Raw genomic sequence first — 12277 nt, forward strand, 5'->3', positions numbered from 1 at the left:
TTCTATAACATTCTCGAATGTACCAGGTTTTATATTTTCTCTTTGTTTCTACGAGACCATAGTTTTAATTTTGTGCACAAAATTATAAATGGTTCTCCTTGTCTTGTTAACGATAATCCTGTTTGGGCCCTGCTGTCCTGTCCATGACAAAACATTTGCATGTTACTGCAGCTCTTTTACTCATTAATGATGATCATGAAGTGGAGGAGTAAGTGGATGAGAATAAATATTACATATGTGGCGCATGATTCTAAGTAACAATATCGATAAACTTTCCTCGCCGTGCCTTTTCAACGGGAATATATAATTTGTAGTTATTCTCATTTTATTTGGTCAGATGTTGTTTCTTTTGTGTGTAAAGAAGATGATTGAATGAAAAGTTACGTGTAAAGATAATTCAAATATAATTTGAATCCTAAATATGAATGTTAGGCATTGTTTATGGTAATTATATATATAATTTTTTATTTTATCTTGTTTTTTAGTTTTCTTATTTTCTTTTAAAGGAAAATTATATTATTACAAATAGATGATATGAAAATGTATTTTTTTATGATTGAGAATAATAAAATAAGTTCTATTTTCAACTTGGTATCACAGTTCCCGATCTTAGGACTCCCTTCCGTTGCACAGTCGTGCCCCTATCATTGTCCGACCAACATCGTTGTCACCGTCTTCGGTTGGGGTCGCTGATAAGGCAGAAAGGTGTGTCCAACACCGACGACTACAGCGCCCGAAGTCGCTCTGTGAGAAAAGCCGCCAGACGCACTACAAAAAAGAAGGGATTTACCCACAACCTAAATCCCTCAATAATGACAAAAAGTCGTTGGTAAGTACAAGTTACCGACGGTCTTGCGACGACCAAAAAGTTGTTGGTAATATAGTTGTCGAAAACATTACCGATGGCTTTTTGGCCTTCGGTATTACCGAAGGGGATAAAACTATCGATATTACTGAGGGGAAAACGCCCTCGGTAATGCAAGGCGAAACTGGATGGATTAGCAAAGGTTGTAGGCTGTCGGTAACGTGCATTGATTTTTTCATTGTAATTGTTTTCTGCATTATACCCAATAAACAATCAATAGTCTCAAAAATCAATTTAGTCATCCAAGTCATCCAAATAATTCATCAAATGCAATCATTCAACATTCATCAAGAATACTTAAATCATTCTAAGTTTCAAAAGTTCTTAAATGCAAAATAAATTTTTAAAATAAAAAATTAACTTCAATATATGTAAATATAATTCTAAGTTCTATGGTCTTGAAAAGTTCCTAATGGCAAAACAAAGTTTGAAAATAAAAACATAACTTCAATGTTTTCAAAAGTTCCTAAATGTCTAATATTCATCAGAATCATCATGATCTTCTTCTTGCAAAAGTGTGGTCTGGGAAGGCTGTTGAGGTGAGCATGATTGTTGGGATCATGATGGGGGCAGACTGACCTTGCAGAGGTATCAATGTCTTGACCAGATTTTCAAGATTGTCAAACCTGGCTAGAAGTGAATCATAAGCCTATTTACTAACGACATTGTTGTGGTCAAATGTGTCGGATATAGATGGTTGATGTCTCAATATGCCTCTTCTTCCAGCACTGTAATTGGAGGCAATTGTCATACCCCATACAATTGTCCTTTCTTCTTCTCCCCAACGGCCTTAACCCAGCATTGGGTCCTGATGATTTCATCGTCAGCATCTACTCTAGAGTTAGCATCAAGAGCAGATCCCCCTCTAATCTCGCATGTGTCAATCTCGTAGAAAAATCTTCCTATTAAATAAGATAGAAAACATCAATAACATGAATTTGAAAGTGTGAAACAAAAAAAAGTACAAAATTGAATGTTGTTAAAAAGTTTACTTACAATGGTCTTGTGAGACCTCTCATCAACATATGTGTCAGTCCCCTTGCGAAGATGAGTTTGTGTAAACACCTTATCAACATGAACAGCCCGTTAAAGCTCTGCTGCTTGTAATATTTTAAAACATACGAATGACATATATATTAATTTCAAAGTACATGATGTTATAGAGTTATTGATAAGAAATGAATGAAGATTTTTACCATATGAATCGCATGCTCATGTGTAGTGATTGATCCTTCAGTATCTAGTACACCACCTTTTTCTGAAGCCCTATTTTTCTTGGCGGTAGCACATTTAATGCGGTATTGTGGCGAATTCCAATGTGCCATAATTGAATTCCATACGTGCTCCCTCACCCAATAAGGGCATTGTCTTGCAATCCTTGCATCTTTAAACATTTCTGACAATCAATGAGATGCTTTCATGTTAAAGTTTTTCTTAATTTGAGCTTCATGTTCAACTGCCTACTACACCTTTTGTTGTTACAATAGATAATGTAAAAATAAAGCAAATGAAACTCCTATTTGAAATGAATAAAAGATGATTAAGTGACACAATGTTTTACCTTAAATCTCTGCCAGAACAATTTTTTGTCGTCTTCAAGGATTACTCCCCATGATGCCTAAGGCTGAAGAAATTGTTGCTTAATAGACTTAGTGATGGCCTTTGAAGCAATCCTAGAAGGAAGAAACCTGAAATACAATTGTAAGAAAGTTATGAATCTACAACCATAGTTAGACCAATAATTTAATGCAAAATACAAGACTAAGAAGAAGATATGGTATTACCTTTTTCCACATGGCTCAATGAATGGTCAATCATGAGGAGCAAAATCACCCACATCAACAGGATCACCCACATCAGAAGGGATGAATATATGGTGTGGGCTCCATAAGAGGATCCGGTGTGGGCCCTACAATTGAAGGAGTGGGCCCGATAGAAGGTGTGGGCTTGACAGAAGGTGTGGGCGCCATAGAAGGGGGTGGTGGACGTGAGGAGCCAACGTCTGGTGAAGTACTGGCACTTGCAAATGGTATCGTCGAAGGAACTCTAATAATGTACTTGGCCTACCTCCTAGACTATTTTACCGTCTTGCCCTTGTCATGGCGTGAAGGATCATATCCTGATATTACTGCAATTTAAAGTATATAAATAAATTGATAATTAAAACACATAGTACATAATTGGTATTTAATAAATGATTTTATTTTATATACTCGTGAATCGTACACATGTCAAAATACAAGCGTTTAATTAATTCAATTGTCCTCATCATCGTCATTGTCATCGTTGTTTGATGCATCACTGTGATCATCATAATCATCATCATCATTTTCAAGTTCTTATTCTTCTTCTTCTTCTTCTCCTTCTTCTTCATGTTCTTCCTCTTCTTCTTCTCCTTCTTCTTCATGTTCTTGTATTTGTCCTTCTAACTCTTCAGCATCACCATCGAAGTCGTGCAATGCAGATACACCTTCAACTTCAATAATTTCATTTTCGTGTGTCATTTCATCAACTTGGAAAGGGATACCGTCTTCGACATCATTTGACTCAATGTGACCCACAGGCTTGGTTTGTATTGCTACACACCAACTACGTTTGTCAATGTTGCGAAATGCTAGATATGGGACATAATAAACTTGTCTAACATTAAGAGCTAGAATGAATGGATCAAATGGTCNNTATCTTGAAGTCATTTGAATTTCTACAATATTATACCTAGGATCCACTATTGTTCCATTCCTAGATGGATCAAACCATTGAAAATAAAAAAGAACTTCCCTCTTTGGAGTAGTTGAAGTATTATACTCCAACTCATAATTTTTTTAATAATACCATAAAAGTCATCATAACCACCCTTTGTAAGGCCCTTAACTAACACCCCACAATTAGTTGTCTTTTTTCCTTTCGACCATGCATTGGTGTGGAACTTGTACCCATTTACAAAATACATGTGTCATTCTTTAACATATCTCATGGGCCAATTCGAAAATTCCCGTAGATCTTGATTTAAGAAACTTAATGGCTGGTTATGAACCTAAAAAGATGTGAAGAAAAATTAAGCTACAAGTGTCACATCAAATATTTTTAAAATTATGGAAAGGATAGTCATACTTGATATATAAACCACCGAGGGAACTGTGAGTGTATTATAGCATAAGAACTCCCTTCTGGAACTTGCATAGCTACAACAAATGAGTTGTATAAAATGAACACAATTAGTGATTGTGACAATTTTATGATTGACAACTTAAGAATAGGATGAGAACATACTCAAGGTACACCTTAACTTCAAGGCAATTAATTAAGGCATGGACGTGAGCAGAGTTGAATTCAACATCACTTAACCAATGAGTGAACTCTTTGCCCGCGTGACGGCCCACTTGTCGAAACACTGACAAAGTTGAATGAGATGTGGTAGATTGTGTTTCATTCCTAACATTGATCAGTGACAACATGAAGTTGTTGAAATAATGAGAACAAAAGTAAGTTGTCTCACGATGCAAATAAGCCGCACAAATTGATCCTTCCACTCTGGCTTTATTCTTGACAGAACATTTAGACTCTCCCATAAACCTTTTAAACAGATACATCCACCTATATTGCACTGGACCACCAAGTCATGCTTCATATGCAAGATGAATTGGAAGATGTTCCATGGAATCAAAGAATGCAGGAGGGAATATTCTTTCCAATTTGCAAAGAATAATTGGAATATTTTTCTCCAAATTTCTCAAGGAATCTGCCTTGAGCGTCGTGACACACAAATCCTTGAAGAAATGACTGATTTCTATAAGTGCATTTAACACGTGCATAGGCAAACAACTAAATGCAACAGGGATTAAAGTCTCCATAAAGACATGACAATCATGACTCTTCAACCCTTGAATACTGCCCCTATCAATATTAGCACATCGGGCCAGGTTTGAAGAATAGCCATCTGGCATTTTAAGCTCCTTTATCCATTGACAAACTACTTTGGCCTCGTCTTTTGATAGGGTGTAATTTTCCTTTGGCTTCAGCAACCTGCCATTATCTTTGGGCTTCAACTCTAAGTCTCTTCGTGCACAATACAAAGATATATCTTTCCTTGCCTTTTCATTATCTTTCATCTTGACACTGACATTCATGACTGTGTTAAAGATGTTGTCAAAGAAATTATTTTCTATATGCATAACATCCAGGTTATGTCTCAACGAGTTATCCTTCCAATACGGAAGATCCCAAAAAATGCTTCTCTTGGTCTAGTTATGCCACTCCCCGAACCCTTCAATCCTATTGATACCACTTTTATTTACTTTTGGAAAATGGTTCACTCTTCTCTAGACTTGAGATGGATTAAGCCTAGGAGGTGCCATATCTGTTTCAAATTGTCCTTTGCAAAAAGTTTTTTTGTTCCTCTTAAACATGTGATCAATGGGAAAGAACCTTTTATGGCAGTCAAACCAACAACTTTTCTTACCATACATCAATAAGAATGACTTTGTGTGTTCCATGCAATGCAGACAAGTTAATCGACCATGCGTGCTCCAACCAGATAACATGTCATACGTTGTAAAGTCATTAATAGTCCACATCAAAGCTGCCCTCATAAGAAAATTTTTCTTCCTTGATACATCATACGTCCAAATACCGCTCCACACCTTCTTCAAATTATCAATCAAAGGCTCTAAATAAACATCAATCCTTGATTTAGGATTAGATGGTCCTGGTATTATACACGTTAAAAACATGTAAGGCTTTGTAATACACATCTAAGGTGGAAGATTGTATGAGGTACCAATCACCGGCCAACATGAATATGGTGATGCAGACGCCTGAATGTACGGAGTAAACCCATCCGAACATAGACTAAGGCACACGTTACGAGCATCACTAACAAAGGATGAATGTTTACGGTTGAAGTGCTTCCAGGCTTCACCATCAGAAGGATAACGCAACACTCCTTCACTTTTGTTACCATCATGTCATGTCATGTGTTCTACTATTTGCATTGAAGCGTACATCCTTTGTAATGTTGAAATGATCGGCAAATAAAACATGGACTTGAATGAAATTGTTTTTTTTCCTCTGTCCTGGATGCAATGTCTGAAATCGAGGATGGCCACAAAACTTACATTCCACCAATGATGCATCAATTTTGCCATTGTCGTTGTCATAGAAAACCATACATTCATTCACACAATAATCAATCTTCTTTGCTTCCAATACCAGCTTCGAAACACATCTTTTGGCTTCGTAATAATTCTTAGGCATAGAATTGTTTGGTGGTGTTAGATCTAACACCAATTTTGTAAAGAAGTCCAACCCTTGATTGGGAACGTTCCAATTAGATTTACTAGCCACGAGTCTAATGCACACTGACAATTTTGACTCGGATGAACCTTTAAATACAGGTTGGTTTACCTCAGCCAAGAGATTGTAAAACCTCTTAGTGCTTTCATTTGGAGTCTCTTCATTGGGACTATCGTTTGCTTCTTGTTCAGCATGTCGACGAAGAGCGTTGTCGATTATCTCTTGCGTATAAGTAAATTGATCTATCTCAGATGTATGTACAATAGTATTTGAACCTGATGCAAGCCATTTTTCATGAGCAATGGAGGTAGAAGGCATTTCTTCACCATGAAGAGGAATCGCAGGAACCTCTGAGCACAATTCAGTCGTTGAGCGCCAGCCTCGTGGTGGAGTTCTTTGGACAAAGTCTAAGTGCCAACCATGAGGGGAAAATCAAGTGTCGCAGCCACCACTGAGCGGCACTTCCACCGATGAGCGTCGGTCTCTTCAGTGAGTTCACTGTCAAACGTCTGGGCATCAACTTTGAGCGATATTTCTGAGTACCACGCCTACCGCTGAGCGATAATCCAGCACTGAGAGCTAGCCTCTTGGGCCTGGGCCAATTTCTGCTAATTTTAATGAATTATATATTGATTTGCACTACCCGGAGAGGGTATCTTTTGACAGAAAGAGGAGCAGAAACACTCTTTTCACCCGTGGAAGGCAGATTTTGGATGTGGAAGCTCCGATCTAAACCTTTTAGGGTTTTATCTTTCATTCCTTTCATTATTTTCATTTAGTTTCACCATATCTATGGTGAACTAAACCTCCATTGTTGTTGGGGAAACGATGTAATCTTTTGAAACTCTCATGTATTGAATTGATTCTTAATCTATATGTTTTACTTCATTAATTTTTAGGGTTTTTCCTCTATAATCTATGCATGTTTTGTTTAACTCATTCAATTACATGATCATTGATTTTGTCGATATGGACACATACGGGGAAATCTAGACATGGGGAAATTCTCTCGGGAGCAATATCACCTAGACATAGGGATAGGAGGACCGATTGCCTTTAAGCTTTTGTGCAAATGTAATGCATGATCGATTGCTAGGGAGACAAGACATTGTAAACTAGTAATTAGGAGTAGGTTCTCTTCACCGAGACATCGGGTTTAGGGTAAATTAGAAAGTGGTATTGACATTAATGAAGGAGTAGAATTCCTAAATACATGAGAGTGGATAGGATAAAGTCAGAAACCCCAACAACACAATTCATCCATATATCTTTCACTTGCGTAATTTCTTGGTCAATTGATCAACACTTGCATGCATGTTTATTTTCTATTTTGCATTCTAAACCAAATTTTCGTTTTCAAGTCTTAAATAATCAACAAATCACATGATTGTCTAGGCCAACGAGTCTCTAGGGAAAACGATACTCGGTCTTACCGTTTATATTAGTTGATACGATTCGGTACACTTGTCGGAGTCTTAACAAGTTTTTGGCGCCGTTGTCGGGGACTCGTGGTTTAACTATTCTATTCGTGTGATTATTGATTAACTTTTACTTTATTTTTTTTATTTTTGTTATAATAAGTGTTTTCTAGGGTTTTGTTTTCTTGTGTATGCAGGATACAATTCAGACTACGAGTAAGAAAAATTAAGAACCTCTTCTTGAAGGCTTAAGTGAAACTCGAAGGAGAAGAAGGATTCGAACATCTAGAGAATTGTTTCCTTCTTCGGAGAGACTGTTACAACCCTCACCACAAGAATCTGACTAGAGCATAGAGGAGATGACTGAGGAGAACACTAGAAGATGTACTCTGGCGGATCACACCACTGTTGTTGGCCCTCATCACTTTAATAGCATTGCAAGGTCGAGGTTCAATGCATTGAGCAATTGGTGAAGAGCAATCAATTCAATGGACTGTCTCATGAAAGTCCATATGATCATCTGACCACATTCAACGAGATTTGCAATATTGTGAAGATCAACGGTGTGCCAGATGAGGCGATAAAACTTAATTTGTTTCCTTTCTCATTGGGAGGCAATGCTAAGTTATGGTTGAACTCTTTCCTTGAGGATAACTTTACTGACTAGGAGGTTATGGTGTCAAAATTCATGATTACATTTGTGCTTAGTTAATTAATCATTCATGAGAATAGCATCTGTTGGAGATTATGTGATTGTGTGAACACCATGATGAATTGCTATGAATCAAAGCATGTGTGCATCTTGACTAAATTCTATTGATGAGCTGATTTGAGTGATTCCTTGTCTTCAAACAAAGGTTTTGGAATGTGTTGAACCATTGTGTTGATTGGTGGAAGACCGAGTTTCATCTTATTTGCTTGAGGACAAACAAAGTTCTAAGTTTGGGGTTGTGATAACGGTTGAAATACCGTTATTTTTATACTTAAATTTAATACTAAACACACCTTTTATGACTTAGAAATTATATTGAAATCATGCATTTTCCTTATGTTAGAGAATAAGAGAGTCAAAGGTGGTTTTCTTGGTATTATGCTTGGTTTTCCTTGTTTTGGCAGGAATTAACATGAATTGAATGAAGGAAGCTGAAGTAGTAAGGAATTGAGAAGAAGGAAACATGCTTAAGAGAGGAATCGCAGGCATCGTTGAGCGTAATTCCACCGCTGAGCGCCAGCCTCGTGGTGGAGTTCTATGGACAAAAGCCTAAGCGCCAACGTTGAGGGGAAAATCAAGTGTCGTAGCCATTGCTGAGTGGCACTTCCACCGCTGAGCACCAGCCTCTTTAGTGAGTTCACTGCCAAACGCCTGGGCATCAACGCTGAGCGATATTTTTGAGTACCGCGCCTACCGCTGAGTGGTAATCCAGCATTGAGCACCAGTCTCTTGGGTCTGGGCCAGTTTCTGCTAATTTTAATGAACTATATATTGATTTACACGACCCAACGAGGGTATCTTTTGACAGAAAGAGGCGCAAAAACACTCTCTTCACCCCTGGAAGGCGGATGTTGGATGCAGAAGCTTCGATCTACAACTTTTAGGGTTTTTATCTTTCATCCTTTCATTATTTTCATCTAGTTTTACCATATCTATGGTGAACTAAACCTCCATTGTTATTGGGGAAACGATGTAATCCTTTGAAACTCTCATGTATTGAATTGATTCTTAATTTATATGCTTTACTTCATTGATTGTTAGGGTTTTTCCTCTATACTCTATGCATGCTTTGTTTAACTCGTTCAATTGCATGATCATTGATTTTGTCGATATGGACACATACAGAGAAATCTAGACATGGGAAAATTTAGGTGAATTCCTAATTCCTCACCTATTTTGAGTATTAGGCAGTTGTTTGCTTTTGAATAGGATATCAAAACCACATATTCTTAGCCTACATTATGCCAAATTCGAATTTAGGTACTTTTTAGTACACAATTTAAGGTTTTAACTAGTGTCATTTTGAGTTATAGATACTAGTACCATTTAGATTTGTTCTTTAGCTTCATTTAACAAGTTTAAACTTGTTAGGACATCAACACTACATATTCTTAGCCTACAAGTCTCCACCTATGTCTTGTTCAGTTTCAAGATAAAATAAAGCATCTAAAAACAAGTCATCCCATCAATTCAAAGTAAGCTTACTTCAAACAGTCAAGTACACATTAAATATACACAATCACAATTACAATAGTTATTTAATTATCTATTGACAAACCAAATTTGGTCAACATGCAGCTCCACAATCACAATCAGGAGACTAATGGATGGTGGGCTGCACGTTTGATAGCAAATTTCTGCAACAAAATAAATTTGCAAACATACGACTTAGAACAAATAGTAGGGACAACCCGTATTGAAACTGAAAAAACTACCATAACCAAACTAATAAAAAGGGTTAGGATTGAAAGGAGAAATCAATACAAGATTTGTATCATCCATCATTTCATTTGCTAGCCACAAAATTATTGTTGGTTTAAATGTGTTGTAAAATCACAAAAACCACAAAGATTGTAGAACTAGACAAAAAATATTTCTTGTCAAGATACACTATGGAAAAAGGGAGAGATGGAGTTTACTACAATGTATGAGTGCAATGGCTGGTTATTATTCTACAAAGGATTTCTCTCTTAATCGATGTGGGATATCAATAATATTAAAAGATAGCAAGTTCATATTATGGTCTCTAGGTCTAAAATTTAGCCTTTGCAATTGGAACTTTACATACTTTTGGGTTTTGTTATTATAGGTAATTGCCATTTTGCATACTCTATAGGTATTGACCATGTGTGTGTTTATCTATATAATTCAAAATTGCTATGTAGAGATATTGGTTAGCAATCAAAGAGTAGTAGTACCGTTGAGTTAGAGAGAGACAAGAGTGAGGTTACAAGCAGAGACTGATGCAGAATTCAAATTACAAATTACATCAGCAAGATTATGAACTGATTTGATAAGATAACTCATGCAAAATTCAAATTACTCACAATTCAAACCCAATTTTACTTCAAATATTCAACTCAACCATCCAAATTTTGATTCAGAAATTGAAACAGGTTGCAAACCAGGTATTTGACTCAAAGATACCACTCAAAAAGTGCTCAAATAAGTAGAATGACAATATAGATGGCTAAACCAGAATTTTAACACAGGAACGAGATTGAGCAAATATAAAGAAGATCGCCCAACTACTATACCAGCAATTTTGATCTATTTCTCAAGGTGCAACCAAGCTCTTGCTTTAGCAAATCATAGCTTAAATGGTCCGCACTTAGTAATGGCTCAAATCAGAGTGAAGAATTCTACTGTGACTAATTGGATATGTTTATAACAACTTATGGGATGAACCGGTAAGGTGATTTTGATGATGCGAATTAGGCACTCTTTGCTCTGTATAAACATATCATTGCTCATTTTGGTGTGCTTAATATTGATCAATCAGTTAGATGCACCAAAAGAAAATTTCAATCAGCAAAATACTTGGAATGAGAACTAAACAAGTAATATAAGATGACTTTTGACAAAACTTGACAAATTTCAAAATAAAATTAGTCAAATCAGAATGAACCGAGTAAAAATAAGAAAACCAAAGCAAATCAAGGTTGGCACACAAGAATAAACACAATCAAAATCTAAGAAATCAGAATTCCATGGTGCAATGATGAACAAAAGCAATGAAACAGTGAAGGAAACAAAGTTAATAGATTCCAAAATAGAAGAACTAGACACTTAGCAGGACTGAGTAGCTCCATGGCTCTGAATACCACATGATGACACGTAGGGCTGGGCAAAAATAATTGATTTGTACAATACTATAGTTAATTGTACTATATTATACTTAAAAAAAAACTGATCCACTTTTACTAAGAGTTCAATGTACTATTTTATGGTTCAGTTTTTAAAAACTAAACTTGTAGTATTTTCGGCTTAGTTAATTGTGAGAACTGTATCTACTCTTTCCTCTTCTCTATATCTAACTGTTTATTATGTTTCTTCATAGTTTGAGCAGTTCTCAACGCACATATCAGTCAATAGTGGCAAATCGATGAACACACATTAGGATTCTCCTTTCGCTACACGTTGCATGTCGATGAACATGAAGAATGGTCATTCAACATCGTCTTCGAACAATTACGTGCAACACCTACCCACCTGCATCGCACCAAAACACCCTCCAGGTTGAAGACGAACCTTGCTCTCCTTAGGCAAATGTTTAAATTAGGGATTTGAATATTCCAATTTAGGGATTTATTGAAATCCTAATTATTTTCTCAAATTTCTCCAATTTCACACCCAGTCAACAATCAAATTAATAAAACCTAACTCGTAGTCAGTTTTGCATAAATAAAACTTTGCGTTTTGATTTAATTCAAGATTTTTTAAATATGTAAATAAAAAAAAGCCAACTAAAGCAATTAATGTGTTTCACGTGAATACAACTTGCTCATGTCACCAAGCCATGCATCAAAATTTTTAACGCGGTCTAGCTTAACTAATGACGAGATCTAAATTAATTCAATTTTTTATAATAAGAGACCTAACTAAGAACATTTAGAAAATGAATAACTATTTGAGACCATCCACAAATAGAGATGTCCGAAATGATTAAGGTTAATATCTAATCTTATTTAATATTTTCTTAATTAAATA

The sequence above is a fragment of the Vigna radiata genome, chromosome 8 (genome assembly GCF_000741045.1).
Source record: "Vigna radiata var. radiata cultivar VC1973A chromosome 8, Vradiata_ver6, whole genome shotgun sequence".
Classification (NCBI taxonomy): Eukaryota; Viridiplantae; Streptophyta; class Magnoliopsida; order Fabales; family Fabaceae; genus Vigna; species Vigna radiata.